This window comes from Schistocerca cancellata, chromosome 1, assembly GCF_023864275.1.
Source record: "Schistocerca cancellata isolate TAMUIC-IGC-003103 chromosome 1, iqSchCanc2.1, whole genome shotgun sequence".
Taxonomy (NCBI): domain Eukaryota; kingdom Metazoa; phylum Arthropoda; class Insecta; order Orthoptera; family Acrididae; genus Schistocerca; species Schistocerca cancellata.
Genome location: NC_064626.1, coordinates 296,048,367 through 296,067,288, shown reverse-complemented (window position 1 = coordinate 296,067,288; position 18,922 = coordinate 296,048,367). Strand labels below are relative to the sequence as shown.

At 38.0% G+C, this 18,922-nt stretch overlaps 2 protein-coding genes across 7 annotated transcripts in view; one reads left to right on the top strand and one right to left on the bottom strand.

Annotated features, from left to right (window-relative positions):
- Nucleotides 1–5,239, bottom strand: part of LOC126171748 (putative tRNA (cytidine(32)/guanosine(34)-2'-O)-methyltransferase) — a 64,785-nt gene extending 59,546 nt beyond the window's left edge. For 3 of the 6 annotated variants that reach the window (XM_049920823.1, XM_049920825.1, XM_049920824.1), the window contains exon 1: nucleotides 4,695–4,840. The gene's annotated coding sequence lies outside the window, so the exon portion shown is untranslated. Of the gene's footprint in view, nucleotides 1–391; nucleotides 563–4,068; nucleotides 4,181–4,694; nucleotides 4,841–5,220 lie in introns of those variants that run through there. The other 3 variants (XM_049920826.1, XM_049920828.1, XM_049920827.1) reach the window with 3 other exon arrangements.
- Nucleotides 4,852–18,922, top strand: part of LOC126171732 (putative tRNA (cytidine(32)/guanosine(34)-2'-O)-methyltransferase) — a 74,315-nt gene continuing 60,244 nt past the window's right edge. Inside the window, exon 1 of the mRNA XM_049920822.1 lies at nucleotides 4,852–5,034. The gene's annotated coding sequence lies outside the window, so the exon portion shown is untranslated. The remainder of the gene's footprint in view (nucleotides 5,035–18,922) is intronic.

The following is an 18,922-nucleotide window of genomic DNA, read 5'->3' as shown; positions in this document are numbered from 1 at the left end:
GAAACAACAGTATTTCTGTTTCCCTTGACACAAGTTTAATAATCCCTCTTAAGGACATTTTCTAAACCCACATCCGAGACTTCTTCCTGTTGAGGACTGGGCAGCGAATGTGAAACAGTAAATGAAGACAATGTGTGTCCAACTATTGCTATAACACATATCAAAATCAACATTTCAGGGAGGCGGGAAGTCCAATATCACACTCTAGCCATTAGCTGCTGCAGGACATGTACATAAAAAAACATATGAGGCACTGAGAATCACAAGGGCCTGAAGCACACTATCAATGATACTGAGTTAGTAGAATGTATAGATATTTCTAATATCTGTTGATTTTATGGTAAACCAGTTTTATTTGTGTTGTACGCCCAGTGTACGTATAAACACTCACCAGTTTCTCTGATTTCACTTCTGTATGGGCCCAAAGAACAAAGAATAATTTTGTTCTTCTGGACTGTTGAATTGTTATCTAGGTTTGCCAACGTGAAACTGCTTCAGCTTCCTCACCTGAAGGTTGGTATCTAGTTACTCAGCAAACCAGACTAGCTACACCTTTTACAGTCTGGAAAATGGATGATGAGAATGTCAGAGCTTTAAAGTGTGTTAACAACCTCACTGCCAAATCAAAAGTTAATGTACACAGAAACATTGTAGATTTCAGAAATTTTGCAATGATGAATTTTCCAACAGATTGCTGGGAACTGTTGTTTAATGTTTCATATTCTCCTTTCAGGTCATGGGAACCCACCATTTTCTCAATGTCACACTTTGGGATGCCACAATTTGTCATTTTCCCGTTGTTTGTAGGTGTCTTGAAAAATCTAGTGCCCAAATACATAGGTAGACCATATCAATCTTGAAACCAAAGACTTTACAATATTGCTGGATCTCATGCCTGAAATGAACAGAGTTTTATTCTGAACTTCCCAAGCCACAGAATGTGTTTCATGATAGTCAAGACAATGACAAATATGAAGTGTTGGAATTGGTCATAATTTATGTGGTACATATGGTATCTGTGTGCTCTGATTCTAGTTTCACATTTATAATAAACTTCAAAAACTGTCAGAAAGACACTAGCCTATTGTCACCTTCATTATTCAGGCATGTTTCAGCCCACCACACAGTCACTGATCTCTGTTAACTGCTTGCAACAGGCAGATCAGTCACTCAGCGAAACTGTATGCTTACTGTATGGGAAAATAACAGAAGACGAAACCAAAAAATTAACAGTAAATATGCATACCATGGAATGAACAAATGACAAGGAAGCAACACAGAAGACAGTATCACTACAATATATGAAAATAACCATAGAAGAAACCAAAATGTAATAGTAAATATGCCTTTAGTCGAACGAACAAATGGCAGGGAATCAGCACAGAAGCCGTACCAGAGTGGACAGAAGTTAAAAACAACAGGCAGAAGTTAGCATCCAAACAACATATGAATGATTATTTTATGGCCCAAACCACTGCAGAAGAAAACACTCAAGAAGAAGTCCAGGACTCCCAGGAGGTGAAAATCAGGTCATAAATGAAAAGATTTGAGCCTACTCTTCAAAGAAGTAACCAAGCAAGAAACATACCTCTCACAGGACTGAATAATTCTTTAACTCTCCTATATCATAAAGTACAGGACTTAACCAGTAAGTTATATGAGCTAGGGGTCCTTTTGAATGGTTCACTAAAGGAGATTTCTATCTTGCATATAACTAAACACAGGCTACATGAACTATTTATAAATGTGCAGCTGGGATTTCAGACTTCCAGTTGGTCAGCAGCTTTTGGAGGGAAACATACAAAGGGGGTGGAACATGTATATATAAGAACAGGTAATAAATCAAAGGAAATTAGATTTTAAAATGTCTGCTGTATTGAAAAAGATTTTGAATATGTTTATGTGAACTAACAGATAGTAAAATTATAATTGCATGTTTATATAGGTTCCCACCTGGCAATTTTGAAGTATTCTCTGAAATTTTGGAAAATCTTCTGAACTATCTGAATAGTCAGTCAAAATATATAATTGTGCTTGGGGATTTCAATGTTAATTTCAAGGACAGCTGTAAAAATGGGGGCAAAAAGTTGTTAATCTACTAAAAACATACAATATGGGCATGTGTGTAGAAGGTACCACCAGACACAGCAGCAAAAGTGAAATTACTATAGACCAAATATTCATTGACAAATCAAAATGTGGCTTTAAATCTGAGGTACTGGATACAGGTTTCTCTGATCATCAAGCAATTAAATTGACTTTAGAGAAATCTCATAAGAAAAGTGACAATAGGAGATATATTGAGAGAAGATTAATTAATGATGACAGCATTAGGGTCTTTCATCTAATGTTAAAAAATGTAAGCTGGGACTTGGAAAGCAATAGTTCTGTAGATATAAAATTCAACAAGTTCTTGTCAAATTATAAATAGACCACTGCTACGGTATAAACAAAAAAATCAAATTCATGGATAACAAGTGAAATCAAAGAGTCATCAGAAAATCTTAGAAAGCTATATAAGTGTGCAAAGCAAAATAATATCTTGAAACCATATGTCAAGTGTTATAGGAAAAAGCACAGGGAAGCTACAATTGCTGCAAAAAGGAATCACAATATTCATATATCCGAAAGAGTAACAACAAAATGAAATCTATGTGGAAAGTTATTAATAATCATCCAGGCAAGCATGAAAGTGCAAGTAATACAATCACCATAAAAAACAAAAATTAAATTGTTGATGATCGACTTCTAACAGCTAATATATTTAATGATCATTATATTAATGTAGCCCAAAATCTGACCACTAAATATAATCCAAAGATAAAGGTACCAACTCCAATAAATGAAAGAAAATGTACCTATATACCGTAACACCCAAAGAAGTACGAACGGCTATCAGCAAACTAATGAGTAAAATGACCTGTGGATTTGATAGTATCCCTGACAAAATTGTTAAATATAGTACCGAGAATGTTGCCTCTCAAATTGTGGACATAATCAATGACTCCTTTGAAACTGGTGTGTTTCCAAGTAAACTTAAGCAGTCAACAGTAACACCAGTTTATAAGTGGTGACAAGTCTGACATTAAAACTTTCAGTCCTCTATCATTATTATCTGTATTTTCGAGAATAATTGAAAGAATAATGTATGGCAGATTGCTAGACTTCCTAAACCAAAATAAAATTCTTGTAAATCCACAAAATGGTTTCAGAAAAGGCAAATCTACACAAACAGCTCTCTTCAGTTTCCTAAAACTTGTCTACAAAGCTATTGAGGACAAGGAACTGATCTGTGGGTTGTTCTTGGACCTTTCCAAAGCGCTTGATCTTATGTCATAATCTACTGCTCTTAAAACTGTATAGGCCTAATTATGGTGTCCGTGGTATTTCCTAAGAGTAGTTGAAGTCATATTTAACTGATAGAAAACAAAGAGTACAAATTTCTAAGGATGGAAATGTGTACCATTCTGAATATAAAAAACGTTAATTATGGGGTGGCCCAGAGCTCGGTATTGGGACCAATGTTATTCTTGATTTTTATTAATGACCTACCTCGACAGTTTTCAACAGCTGATACCATATTATTTGCTGATGATACCAGCTTCATTATAAAATGGAAGAATGATTATGAGATGCAGCAAAAAATTAACAAAACTACAGAAGTGGCAGAAAAATGGTTTACAGATAACCGTCTACTTGTCAACGACAAGAAAACTGTATGGATGAACTCCAGCCATATAAGGAATAAAATAAGATCAGTGTAAAATCCTCATTATTGAATAGCCAAATTCAGCAAAAGAATCACATAAAATTTTTAGGATTATGGGTAGATGAGCATCTAAGATAGGAAGAACATGTAGAAATGCTTAACAAAAGATTAAGCAAGTGCTGTTACATATTAAGAGTGCTTAAAGATTGCTGCAATAGTGGAACAGTGTTAGTTCTTATTACGCATACATGCTTAGTCTACTGAAGCATGGAATAGTATTTTGGGGAAATACCCCTTTTGCAAAGCAGTCTTTTAAGCTCCAAAAGAAAGCTTTAAGATTAATAAGTGATGTTGCTTACAGACCACGTAGAGGCATCTTCAAGGAATTAAAAATCATTATTTAAAACTTCATAACAAAAACTGGGCACATTTTTTTCATAGAAATATAGGATTTTGATTGTTGAGACTTTGTTAAAAGAAATAAGTCCAACCTATAAGACTGGTGGTTTGCTTATAAACTTGATTTTCACATGGGACCGCACTAGGTGTATACGTTCGTCATCTTGACGATAGTTTTACCTGACTGATGAGCAAGAAATTGTAGTAAGCAGTGATCCACAGGATGATAGTTTTGAACACCACTGCACTTTACTGGACGTTCTTTTACAAGGAGAGGTGAAGAATTCGAGTTTAAAATCCCACCGACGAGGTAGTCCTTACAGAAAAGGCACCCGAACGAAACCCCAAAAATATAAAGGGATATTTGAGTCTACTGTTTTGTTGGCAATAATGTGAGGGCATGCCATGCCAGTAGAACGTGTAAATATCAACACCCAACTATACGCTGTATACGAACGCTCTCGAGTTATGCAAGCTTGTGCTGACATGCAAATAAAAGCCCAGCAAATAACGAAAATCACACACTCCAACTTCTTCCGAGAACAAACATATTAAACTATGCAATCAAAATTAATTTCCCACCTACCACAAATTCTTCGCTATCCTTAACAGACACTGTATACTGTATAGTGTACACAATAACAACAACATGTGTTCAAAGCTTGCCCCAGACAGGCTATCCTATTCTTCGACCATAGATACTATCATTATGGAAGCTGTCACGCGCAAAAGTCTTATAATTGCAAGCACAATATCGATTATACTTGTCTTCTACATGCAACAAAGCTGAAACCACAACAATTTGCTCTGTTGTGTTGTACACTAGTGGGATCAGCCTGTGTCGATGATCCCAATTTCAAGTTCATAGTCAACTCTGGAGAGACTGTAAGACTTTGGATGCACATATAGTGTGACAGTTGACGCACGTGAGTTTGTTTGTAAACATACATTACTGTATTTGTATACTTGTATCGAAATTTAATTGAATGCCTCATATTGTTTTCTGCCACGAATCATACGTTGTACGGCGCTCTAGTGTTTTCGTTGCGGATAATAGTTGATGTTCGTATCCTGATGGCTTTCGGATATTTGAAGAAATGGGTTGAACCTACCGATACTAGGCGCTGACTTTTATCCGTGATGTGTTGATTTATTTGGGGAGACTCACGGGAAATCCTCGTTGGCCTCTTGTTAGAAAGGAAACACTGACAGTTTTTATTTTTTGCATGCAATGTTTTTTGCGGTTAGGTTATAGCGTCTGCTAGTATTTCATGCATATTTCATACTGGTGAATTGTTCATGACCCCCTTTTCAGTAACGTCATATTCAAGAACTTAAAAAAATTAAAAAATTATTTAATTACTTATATTTAATTAAAATACTAAATGTTACTTAGTTGCCTTCCAAACTTTAAAAGCGCCATCACATTTATTGAAGGCAAATACAGGGTGTTTCAAAAATGACCGGTATATTTGAAACGGCAATAAAAACTAAACGAGCAGCGATATAAATACACCGTTTGTTGCAATATGCTTGGGACAACAGTACATTTTCAGGCGGACAAACTTTCGAAATTACAGTAGTTACAATTTTCAACAACAGATGGCGCTGCAAGTGATGTGAAAGATATAGAAGACAACGCAGTCTGTGGGTGCGCCATTCTGTACGTCGTCTTTCTGCTGTAAGCGTGTGCTGTTCACAACGTGCAAGTGTGCTGTGGACAACATGGTTTATTCCTTAGAACAGAGGATTTTTCTGGTGTTGGAATTCCACCGCCTAGAACACAGTGTTGTTGCAACAAGACGAAGTTTTCAACGGAGGTTTAATGTAACCAAAGGACCGAAAAGCGATACAATAAAGGATCTGTCTGAAAAATTTCAACGGACTGGGAACGTGACGGATGAACGTGTTGGAAAGGTAGGGCGACCGCGTACGGCAACCACAGAGGGCAACGCGCAGCTAGTGCAGCAGGTGATCCAACAGCGGCCTCGGGTTTCCGTTCGCCGTGTTGCAGCTGCGGTCCAAATGACGCCAATGTCCACGTATCGTCTCACGCGCCAGAGTTTATACCTCTATCCATACACAATTCAAACGCGGCAACCCCTCAGTGCCGCTACCATTGCTGCACGAGAGACATTCGCTAACGATATAGTGCACAGGATTGATGACGGCGATATGCATGTGGGCAGCATTTGGTTTACTGACGAAGCTTATTTTTACCTGGACGGCTTCGTCAATAAACAGAACTGGCGCATATGGGGAACCGAAAAGCCCCGTGTTGCAGTCCCATCATCCCTGCACCCTCAAAAAGTACTGGTCTGGGCCGCCATTTCTTGCAAAGGAATCATTGGCCCATTTTTCAGATCCGAAACGATTACTGCTTCACGCTATCTGGACATTCTTCGTGAATTTGTGGCGGTACAAACTGCCTTAGACGAAACTGCGAACACCTCGTGGTTTATGCAAGATGGCGCCCGGCCACATCACACGGCCGACGTCTTTAATTTCCTGAATGAATATTTCGATGATCGTGTGATTGCTTTGGGCTATCTGAAACATACAGGAGGCGGTGTGGATTGGCCTCCCTATTCGCCAGACATGAACCCCTGTGACTTCTTTCTGTGGGGACACTTGAAAGACCAGGTGTACCGCCAGAATCCAGAAACAATTGAACAGCTGAAGCAGTACATCTCATCTGCATGTGAAGCCATTCCGCCAGACACGTTGTCAAAGGTTTCGGGTAATTTCATTCAGAGACTACGCCATATTATTGCTACGCATGGTGGATATGTGGAAAATATCGTACTATAGAGTTTCCCAGACCGCAGCGCCATCTGTTGTTGACAATTGTAACTACTGTAATTTCGAAAGTTTGTCTGCCTGAAAATGTACTGTTGTCCCAAGCATATTGCAAGAAACGGTGTATTTCTATTGCTGCTCGTTTAGTTTTTATTGCCATTTCAAATATACCGGTCATTTTTTAAACACCCTGTGTGTACTGTCTCAAGAATTTATTTTATTAATATTGTACCTCAAGGAAAAAAACTATTTCATTACTTATATTTAATTAACATACTAAATGTTACTTAATTAGCCTTCCACAACTTTAAAAGCGCCATCACATTTATTGAAGGCAACTATGTACTGTCTCAAGAATTTATTTTATTAATATTGTGCCTCAACATTTCTTGACATGCAAGAAACACAGCTAAATAACATTTACACTTCCACATAAAAGAAAATTTTTAACTTGGTATAGAATCGTAATGACTGAAATAAAACTTACTACATTTTGGAGGCACGCCTTGATTTATAGTTCTTCACTAATTTCTCAGGTCTTTTCTGTCCCAAATTATTTCGTACTTTTGACCAAATAAGCCTATAGGTGGAGAAGTTCCTCCTAATGGATGCAGTGTGGCACTAAATAGTTATCAGAATGGGTTAGTGTTTTGAATAGTGTAATTATAGGAATTGAAACGGAAGTGTTTAATCATCAGTACGAAAAAATCCAACAACAATAAAATACAATTTTATTCACTGGGTTGGTTTAAAAAAAAAAAAAATTCCTCAACCCTGGTTTACTCTGCTTATCACTACATAGAGAACAAAAGTAGCCTAGAGTGCTGCAGCTGCTATGGGATCTAGCTTGCTCAGTGGGTTGAGCTATGTCAAGGGTAGGACTGATGTGATCTAACAATATTTTTGTAAAAACTTTGTACAAAACACTGATTAGACTTATGGTGCAAATTTTTTTTTTTTAATGTTTTGAATGCTTCCTTTTTTGCAGTGCAGTATTAGTAGTATTGCTTTGTTCCATGAGGCTGGGATTGTTGAACTTTCAATAGAGTAAGCAAAGAGTTTTGACAGGTGCTCATACATTTCCCAACAGTAAACTTCAGAATACCAACAGACAACTCACCATAATCAGCAGCTGTGCTCTTTCCAAGATGTCAGTAGTATATTTGACTTCTGTAGGAAGTACGTCTGAAACTTTTGTGCATGACAGCACAAGTAATGTTGTAATTAGGTTTGTACCTACACCTACACTATGTTTGTGTATCATATGACGCAGCTCCAAGGCTGGCACTAGACTGTAGCAAATTTAAAGCTCAGCAACATATGTAGGAGCTTTAGTATCCACCCATGCATGTGGTCAAAACAATGGAGGCAGTCTTACACATTCCCAGAAATTACTGATCAGGAAGTTAACTGTTAGACACTCTCAGCATGATGTGATAAGCTGATAAACAAAATGTACAATTTTGCAATGTTATACCAGTCGTTGCTGAATCCTCAAATACACAATACTTTTGGCTGAGATGTTTTCAGCACTAACCAAGCATTAAAATCTAATCTTGGTTTAAATAAAAACGCAAGAAAGAACTGGGAGCCAACTAGTAAGAGCATTGATGGCGGCGATGAGGTTACACATGATCAAATCCCTGTTGTTGTCAGTAAGAGAACTAGCAAAGGTTCCCCTGCCTAAAAAGTGTCTTAGTTAGCTTAGAGTTTTATGCAGTGGGATGGTACACAGAAGATAGATTGTCCAGCACTGGAGGACACCCTAACAAGTAACAGGAAAATAAAAGAATTGTAAGGACAAGTACTAAAGAACTTTACACAGAATCATCAATTCTCTGTTAGAGTATCCTACTATTAAAACTAAAGTACAGCAGAATCTTACATCTCCAAAAGAAATTGAAAAAAAAATAATAAAATTACTTAAAAGCTCCGGATGTTCTGAACATGATGGAATATCAATAGGATTCTAAAATCATATGCAGACTTAATCAGTCACATATTATGCCATTTATATAACCAGTCAATGAAAACTGTGACATTTCCAGGCAGACTGAAACAAGCAATAGTGATGCCCATCCACAAAAGTGGGGCAAGGAATGTACCATCCAATTATTGGCCCATCTTTTGGCTGCCAGTGTTCTTAAAGGTGCCTGAGAGAGTAGGTTTTGATAGGATTTATGGCCATATGACACAAAATGGCTTACTGACATTTGCACAATTTGCCTAACGGATGAAACTCTAGGTGAATCAAATCTCAGAAGCTGTCCAATTTTTTGTTACCTTGCTACAGCTTTCGTCTGTGTAGATCATAACACATTGCTAAAAAAGCTTCCACACTAAGGTGTCAAAGACAAACCTTTAAAGTGGCTACAATCTTTTCTACACAACAAGAAGCAAAGAGTTATCACAATGGAGGCAGGTGTAACAGTAAACTCAGACTGGGGAAACATATAATACGGAATCCCCCAGGGCTTGATCCTTGGGCCACTGATTTTTCTGATCTATATTAATGATCTACCATTTACAATTAATGACAGAGCAAAAATAGTCATATTTGTGGATGACACGAATATTTTGACCAAGGGTCCCCAACTCTGCAGTACAGGATACAGTGCTGACAGTCACTAACCAAATACACAAATGGTTCACAGCAAGTAGCCTAACCCTAAAATTTTCAAAAACTAACATTATACAGTTTCAGAAAGTAAATAAAAAACTCTAAGCTCCAGAAATGGAGATCAACAACCAAAAGATTTATGAAACCAGACATACAAAATTCCTAGGCATCCAGCTAGATAGCCAGCTAAGATGAAGAGAGCAAATTGATCAGCTGGTAAAAAAAACGTAGCACAGCGTGTTTGCTCTGAGAGCTATTTCTCAGACTCTCGCACACATTCTTCCTCATTGTTTTCATTTATCTTGTCAGTAAGCCAGCCACCCAAAGTGCACAGATTTGTACCAGTGTTACCACACTACCCAATGACAAATGAGTCATTTCAGCAGTCTGTTGTGTCATTTTGGATAATTTGATCATTAGTCTCCTTATTCACATCACTCACTGCCATTGATGGTCTACCCCATTGTGGATTGTCCATTAGAGAGAAATCACCTTCTTTAAACCTCTGCAACCACCACAGGTTACTGCTGTGATCCACTGTGTCCTCCCCATAAACAGGGAGCAACTTTCTGTGAATCGATGTGGCAGAGTCATCGCCGGTCTTGAAGAGGATCTCAATCATCGACCATTGTTGCAACCTGAAATCTACTTCATGGTCCACTATGGCTCACCTGTAAATAAAAGAAAATACTTTTATATACCAACTTAAAGCTAAATTTTCCAAGTATGTTCACAAAAAATTTCATTCTCTTCCTGCAAGAAATAAAAAAAAATTATAGACGACTGTGCAAAAGTTTTTGAACACCTCCTATATAAGAAAAGCTAATGAGTAGTTCCAGTCATACCAGGAAAATGATACAACAGATAAGGAGAGGCCACATTCAGTTGATATTAAATATTTACAGAAACCATTGGTAACATAGGTTTTCCTTCAGGTAAGTATATCAGGACCAATTCTGCCCTTAACAGGTATCAATAATTTTCCAGACAAAATAGGACATCTGGGAAAAATTCTCTTTGCTGATAAAACATTATAGTCACTAGTAAAACACCAAAACTCATAGTTGTGAAAATAAAAATGGCCTAACAGAGGTGTACAATTGGGCAGTATGTAGTAAATTAACACTGAACAAAATGAAAACAAAAATCAAGAATTCCTGTTAAAAGAGGAAAAGTAACTCTGTTGCTTTAAACATAAATGATAAATATGTAGACTGCATAGCATACATGAAGTTTATTGGTCATTTGACATGGAACTGAAGATACTGACAAAGAGAATGTCATCAACATATTTGCATTTAGTGTAGTAACGCCAACAAATAACTGTGTGGAGAATAACCAAATTGTTTTAATAAGAACACCGATCATTAGTTCCATACAAAGTCCATGTACATAGCTAGGCCAAGTCCAGAGAAGTAAGCAGTGTCCTGAGAGTGGAGTCAAGTGAGCATACAAATGAACCATAATCCTCCTCTCTGGGATTATAATAGGTATGTTCACAAGGTGGTGCTGCCGCGCACTGACATGAGCAAGTTGAATCATAACTAGATGAGCGGGCACCACACATCTTTTTGGACTGTTTCCTATTTCTTGCTTTGGCTTTTTCTGGATACGGTTATCCTGAGAAGTGGGATTCTTAAATTCCTCCCTTGTTCTCTTACTGCCTGCCCTCAACGTAGAAGGGGTTTGTACACCCCCTTTGCCCTGGGACAGTCTTTTGTTGGAGGTCTTGGGCTCAACCACTTTTAGTTCCCTCCACTTTTGTTTAGGAAGCCACTCTTTTCTCTCCTTTAGCTTTTGTTCTCTAAGAAGTTTCCTCCTCTGAGCCCCAGACAAGTCTTTGATTTTAATCTGGTCCAACTTCTTAGTAACCATTCCCACTCCTTGAACAGGTCTGTCTCCCTGTTCAGCTGAGGAGATGTTTTCCGTTGGTTCCAGCCACAGTGTTCGGTTGTCTGAGGTCTCAATTTGAGACTGAAGCGCTTTTTGAGTTTCCTCAAGACTTTAACCTAAAAAGCCACCTTGCCCATTCCACACAGTCCCAGCTATCCATGTAGTGGTCTCTTGCTTTTAGTGGACTCCTGACCTATTCAGCAGAACCTGAAACCCAACCACACTATGGAAAAAAATTGAGGAATCTTTAGCTTAGATGGCCACAGAAACATCTGAGCCTCTGGTGCATACCCTCCACTCAGCTCTATACCAGAGGTCCACTATCAGTTCCGTTGACTAGGCTGCAAATATTGAGCTCTGCTTTCATCTCGCAAGCAAGTCCTGCAGCCTTTACCACTTGTGTTAGTTGTTCGGAACCACAGAGAATCCCTTCTGATCCAAAGCAGCATGTATCATTGGTACCTATGTGAGCACCGCCTGCAGTTGATATTATAGTCATAGGATACTTCATTTTTTAGTTTTGTGAAGTGCACAATTTTACATTTCTGAATATTTAAAGCAAATTGCCAATCTTTGCACCTCTTTGAAATGCAATCAGGATCTGACTGAATAGTTACACTACAAAAACAGTCAATTATTGATGAAATTATTTAATTGGATAGATGAAATATCTACTCACGAAGTGGTGGAAGAACGCACATATAAAAGACTGCTGTGACTGGCAAGCTTTCGGAGCCAGTGGCTCCCTCGTCAGGCAGAAGGGTTGAAGGGAAAGGTAGAAGAGTGAAGGAAAGGGACTGGAGAGGTCTTGGAAAAGAGGTAGATTGTGGGAAAATCACCCAGAACCACAGGTCAGGAGATACTTATGTATGGGATGAGAAGTATAAAAAAAAGAGTCTTTCTTTCTCATTCCATACGGTAAGTCTCACCTGACCCGCATCTCTGTGTGACTTTCCCAAAATCTACCCCTTTTCCTACATCTTCCCAGACCTTTTACTTCACCCTTCTTCCTTCCCCTTCAACCCTTCTGCCTGAAGAAGGAGCCACTGGCTCTGAAAGCTCACCAATCTCAACAGTCTTTTATGTGTGTCCTGCCGCCGCTTGGTGAGTGAATATTTCTGCAGCTTCTTTCAGACTGTACTTCATTATAGTTCACAGCATCATCTGCAAAAAGTCCGAGGTTACTAATTAATATTGTTTGCAAGGTCATTTATATACAACATGAACAACGAAGTTCCCAACACACTTCCCAGAGACACACTCAGAGTTACGTCTGCATCGAAGATAACATGCTTTGTCTTCCCTACCAAAAAGTCCTCAATCTAGTCACAAATTTCACTTGATACACTGTACAATCAAACTTTTGACAAGAAGCCCAGGTGCAGTACTGAGTCAAATGCTTTTCAGAAATCAAGAAATACTGTATCTGTCTGACTCCCTTGATGCAAATCTTTCACTATGTCATGTGAGAGAAGTGCAAGTTGGGATTCACATGATCAGTGTTTTCAGAATCCATGCTGGTTGGCATTCTATTCAAGATACCTTAATATGTTATGAATTCAGAATATGTTCTAGAAGATTCTATAACAAATCGATCTAAATGACATTGGACAGTAGTTTTGTGGATCACTGCTACTTTCCTTCTTGTATACGGGTGTGGTTTTTTCCAACCGACGGACACGGTTTTTTGTTCAGGTGCTCTACGATAGATTATAGTCAGAAGAGGGGCTAACTAGCTGCAACTTCAATATAGAATCTGATAGGAATTCCATGGGGCCCAGGAGCTTTGTTCAGTTTTAAAGATTGTAGCTGTCTCTCAATAACACTGACACTAATACTGATTTCACTCTTCTTTTCAGTGGTATGAGGATCAAATTGTAGCAATTCTCCTGGGTTTTCCTTTATAAAGGAACATTTAAGAACAAAGTTAAGCATTTCAGCTTTTGCATTGCTACCCTCAATTTCTGTTCCTGTCTCATTTGCTAGAGACTGGACACTAACTTTGGTGCCACTTACAGCCTTTACATATGACCAGAATGTCTTTGGATTTTCTGAAATATCATTTGCCAATATTCTGTTGTAATAGCTATTGAAGGCTTCATGCATTTCCCTCTTGACAGCCAAATAAGTTTCATTCAGCATCTCCCTGTCTATAGTCCTGTACTTTGTTTTACACCTGTTATGTAACAGCCTCTGTTTCTTTAGAAGTTTCTTTACAGGGACTATACCATTGAGGGTTCCTCCCGTTATAAACTGTTCTACTGGATACATATTTGTCCATTGCATAGTCAGTTATCCTCTACATGCACCTGCCCTGTGTCGAAAGTTTCAAGTTCCTCACTGATATAAGACACTACTGATTTTTTATCTACTTAACTGGACATATATATCTTTCTGCTTGTTTTAGTTGTCCTTTGTACATTGGTAATCATTGTTGCCACAATCGCATCATAATCATTGATGCCAATTTCGATGTCGACATCCTAAAGAGGTTAGGTCTATTTGTTGCCATTAGATCCAGTATATTTCCATCATAAATGGGGTTCCAAATAATCTGCTCTTGGTAGTTTTCAGAGAAGGCATGTAGTAATATTTTACAGTATGTCTTATCGTGCCCACCACTAACAAAACTGTAATTTTCCCAATTGATTGTAGGATGATTAAAGTCACCACTGATGATTACAGTATGATTGGGAAACTTAAGTACAAGCAAACTGAGGTTTTCTGTAAACTTTTCAGTTACATCAGGAGAAGAGTCTGTTTTGTGATAGCAGGATCCTATTACAATTTTATGACCACCCCTGATACTAAGTCTTGCCCAAAAAAACTCACATGCAGCTTCAGTTTCTGTTTGAAAACATCTCACTGGTATTAGTTCATATTTCAACCAGCTTTCTGCACCTAGTATTTAGTGAGCTTCACAGCAACACATTGAACTCTGGCTCATTGTTGTGAATGCTTCAGCAGTTAACCACTAGGATTTTAATACTGTCACCTGAGGAAGGCATTTCTTTTGATCTTACACCGATAGTTTTGGGTTTACTACATGGTTATCTGGATTGGATGGAGAGTCGCCTAATCTAAAAATCCTTTGTGTGCATCCCACACAGTTAGCTACCTGGCTAGTGCACACCTTATCCATGTAGGGACACCTTACAGTTCTCATTCTGCCAATAACATTGTCAGTAGAGGGAGAAGGAGCAGACACAGTTTCAGAGTACCCAGTTGCCCTCCAGGTGCGAAAGTACCCCACAGCCAGGAGAATCAGCATGGGGATCCAAAAATCTATGGAAATTTGTATTGTGTATCAGCAGGGAATGTGATCTGTAACTGAAAAAGTATCATAATAATCCCTCTACTGGCAAAAGGTTCAGATTAGTTCCCCATTCAGATCTCTTGAGAGGGCAGTCCCAAGATGGAGGTGACTATGAGAAAATACTAGGAAAAAAAATAAACAACAAAAAGGTTGCATTCTTTGAGTCAAGGCATGGAGTAGTCTGAGACTAGAAAATATAAAAATGGAAATGCTTAGGAGGCATAAACTAGATGTAGCAAAGGTCAGTGAAATATGACAGAAAAGAATAAAAATGTATGGTTGGACAAATACAGGATAATATCAACAAATGCAGAAAATGATATAATGGGACTAGGATTTGATATGAACAGGAAGGAAGGACAAAAAGTTACTTAGTGGAAACAGATGTGATAGGGTTGTTCTGATCAGAATCAAAATCAAACCAATGCCAATAATTATAGTTTAGGTATACATGTCAATGTCAGAAACACAAGACGATGAGACAAAGGGTTTATAGGGAGACAAATATGTAATTCAGCATCTAAAGGGAAATTAAAATCTGATAATCAAGGGGGATTGGAACACTATAATAGGAGGGAGACAGACTTATAAGAGAACATGCACTTAGCAACAGGAACAAAAGAGGAGAAAGATTCCTTGAGTTCTGCAATAAGTTTTAGTTGATAATAGAAAATACACTGTTCAAAAATCACAGGAGGAGGAGAGGTACTTTGACGCTGGATTACCAGCTGGATTACATCATGGCGACACAGATATTCCAAAATCAAATATTAGATTGTAAGGCATACCTAGAAGCAGATGCACTCAGATTAGAAGTTAATTATGGTGAAAAGAGTTGGCTGAAACTTAAGATAATCTTCAAGAAGCTTTACGATACAAGGAAGTAGGGGACAGAAATACTGAGAAATGATATTCATCCTGAGGTAATGGATAATAGTAATAATTCCCTGTATCAACAGCAAGTTGCAAGTCTTTTAACTGGACACCATTTCAGTGACACATATTTCTAGCCTACCCCAATAATCCTGCCAGAGAAGAGGAACTTGCAGTTTAATGTGAAATCTGAATGGTATATTATTCTTAGCAAATCTTCTCATTATTGAGAGATGAAAGCTGTGTTGAAGGTGGACTGAAATATTGCATGGTCCAACTGAGATTTGACCCTGCTACCTCTGGGTTACCATACATGTGCTTTACTAGCTTTACTACTAGATTACCAGGCCTGACAGGCGACATATACTTCAGTAATGAGTACCTTAGTAGATAGTTCAGCTGAGGAGGAAAATAAATTCTGGTTAACAGAAGGAGTACTTCAATTGATCACACACAAGAAAGGAATTTTAAAATGTTCAGGAAAAGAGAAAAAAATTCAGCAGTATACATCGTTTATGAATAAAATCAATAGGAAGTGCAGAGAAGCTAAGTGAAATGACTGTAGGAAAAATATGAAGAAATCAAAAAGGAAATGGTCATCAGGTGGACTGATTTAGCATATAAAAGTAAAAATAATTTTAAGTGATTTTAAAATGATGGACATTAACTTGACAAATGTAAAAGAAATTCTAATGTTCAACACAGAGAAAAAGGAGATAAGTGGAACGAGTACAGTGGGAGCCTCTACGAAGGAGTGGCACTGCCTGATAATGTGATGGAAAATGAAATGGTTGTTAGCATGGAGGACATAGAGTCAGAGCTTAATAAAGCTTTTGAAGACTGGTGATCAAACAATGCAGAAGGAACATATAAAATTCCAGTGGAATTTTTTAAATCAGTAGGGAAAGTGGCAACCAAATGATTATTGAAGTCAGTGTGTAAACATACCTTCAGACTTTTGGAAGAATACCATATGCACAATTCCAAATATAGTAAGGGCAGATAAATGAGAGAACTGCTACACAATGAACATTACAGACATTGCATCTAGACATGCATATGTATGTCTGCCCATTTTGAGACATTTTGTATAAGTTAACTCTGATGAAGGCAATGTTTAGAAGCTCAGCAACATTTCCAATCCCTGTTTATATGCCTGTTGACCACTCAATGCCCCAGGTATGCATCTACTTCCTTTATTTGTAATCTACCTGTACTTTATAATATCATATTACATTGTACAGAGCTGTAGACAGAATTACTCTACTGTGGAGTATGCACTGGTATGAACCTTCCTGGCAGATTGAAACTGTTTGCCAGACCGAGACTCAAACTCAGGACCTTTGTCTTCTGCAGCCAAGTACACTATTGACTGAGCTAAACAAGCATGATTCGCAACCTGCCCTCACAGCTTTACTTCTGCCAGCACCTTGTCTCCTATATTCCAAACTTCACAGAAGCTCTCGTGTGAAACTTACAAGTGTATAACTCCTAGAAGAAAAGATATTGTGGAACACAGCCTCGGAAAATTTCCATAATGAAATTTTCACTCTGCAGTGGAGTGTACACTGATATGAAACTTCCAGGCAGCTTAAAACTGTGTACAGGAGAGTTTCTGTGAAGTCTGGAAGGTAGAAGGTGAGGTATTTATGGAAGTAAAGCTCTGAGGATGGGTCATGAGTCATGTTTGGGTAGCTCAGTTGGTAGAGCACTTTCCCGTGAAGGGCAAAGGTCCTGAGTTCGAGTCTCGCTCAGGCACACAGTTTTAATCTACCAGAAAGTTTCAACAGTTCTGTAAGTTTGGACATACCACGGAGTTTAGAGCATACTGACTAACATGTGATTGTATAATGTCTGGAGCCAAACAAATGAGATGTCATCAATCTCTGCCTGTTGTGTAATTACACAACAAGGTAAAAGAAATCAGTATCATGGTGTCAGCTCCAAATTTCTGTAAAAACAAAATTAAGGAGTGTATCAAAATTAGAAAGTTGAGCAATCAGACAAACAGTGACAGGGTTTTGAATATATCCAAGGCTTGTCATCTGACAACCAGTTTTTAAAATCTGATCAACAGGTATACCACTGCTGGTGTCGGGAAAACAAATTTGAAATATAAAGGATTGAGTACAGTTACCACCAGAATTTGAACTTGGTTATAGATACTTGCACATTCTCAACAATATCTCACAATTTGCTTGGAGCCTAGACAGCTAGAATACCTAAAATTATCACTCACAGTACACAGATAAGGTGACTGTGTCAGTAGAATCAACCTTTCTGAACACACACTAACAGACGAGTTCTGTTTAAAAAAATTCTGGAATATTTGTAATTTTGCGCCAATGATGTGTTGGAGCGAATGCAGTTGACGTCCCTGCACACACTTGTGTTTAATTTGTAGATGCCAGAAGTTACATTGTTGTATGTCTCTTAGTTATTGTTCAATGCTGTATTAAGTACAGTGTTGTGTCACACAGTTCGCGAATTTCAAAATGGCAGAATTAGAGGAACAATGCAGGCGTATTAAAGTTTGCGTGGAACTCAAGAAAACCTTTACCAAATGATGCAGGAAGCCTACAGTGATGAATGCTTAAGCTATAGCAGATTTTACAAAAGGTTCAAACAGTTTAAAATTGGCCAGATGGAAGTTAAAGATGATCCTTGTTCAGGACACCCTTTGACATCTATCAACAATGTTCCTTAAGAGAATCATACGGCTCCTGTGGACTTTTTTAATTTCCAAAGTTGAAAACCCCATTGGGTTGAAGATGTGCAACAATAGACAAGATAACAGAAAATTCGCAGACGATAGTTTGCATGATCAAAGCGAGAGGGGTACCAAGACTGCTTCTGGAAGGCCAAATGACACTGAGAGCAATTGTGGAGGAGAGTATTTCAAAGGAGACCATTCACAGTAAGTAAAATGTAAATGAAAAAAATTTTGTGGACGTAGTTCCGGAATTTCTGGATTTATTCACAAGGTTTTAATTAATTTTCTGATCTTGACTTGTTCTTTTTAATATATGATTTGATTGGTTCTAATTGAGCTAGTTTACATTTTAGTTTTTTGCTAATTTGTTAAGGTATTAACTTACTTTGCTGTAGTTTATATTAAGGGTAACATGTTGGTGTCATTATCTGAACATCCCCTCTGCGATCTGGATGCAAGGTGCTCTGCTGATTTGGTTACTAATTGATTTTTCAACATGTGTGTGTGTGTGTGTGTGTGTGTGTGTGTGTCAGAGAGAGAGAGAGAGAGAGAGAGAGAGAGAGAGAGAGAGATAGCTTGATAGTGGTTAAAGAGATAAAA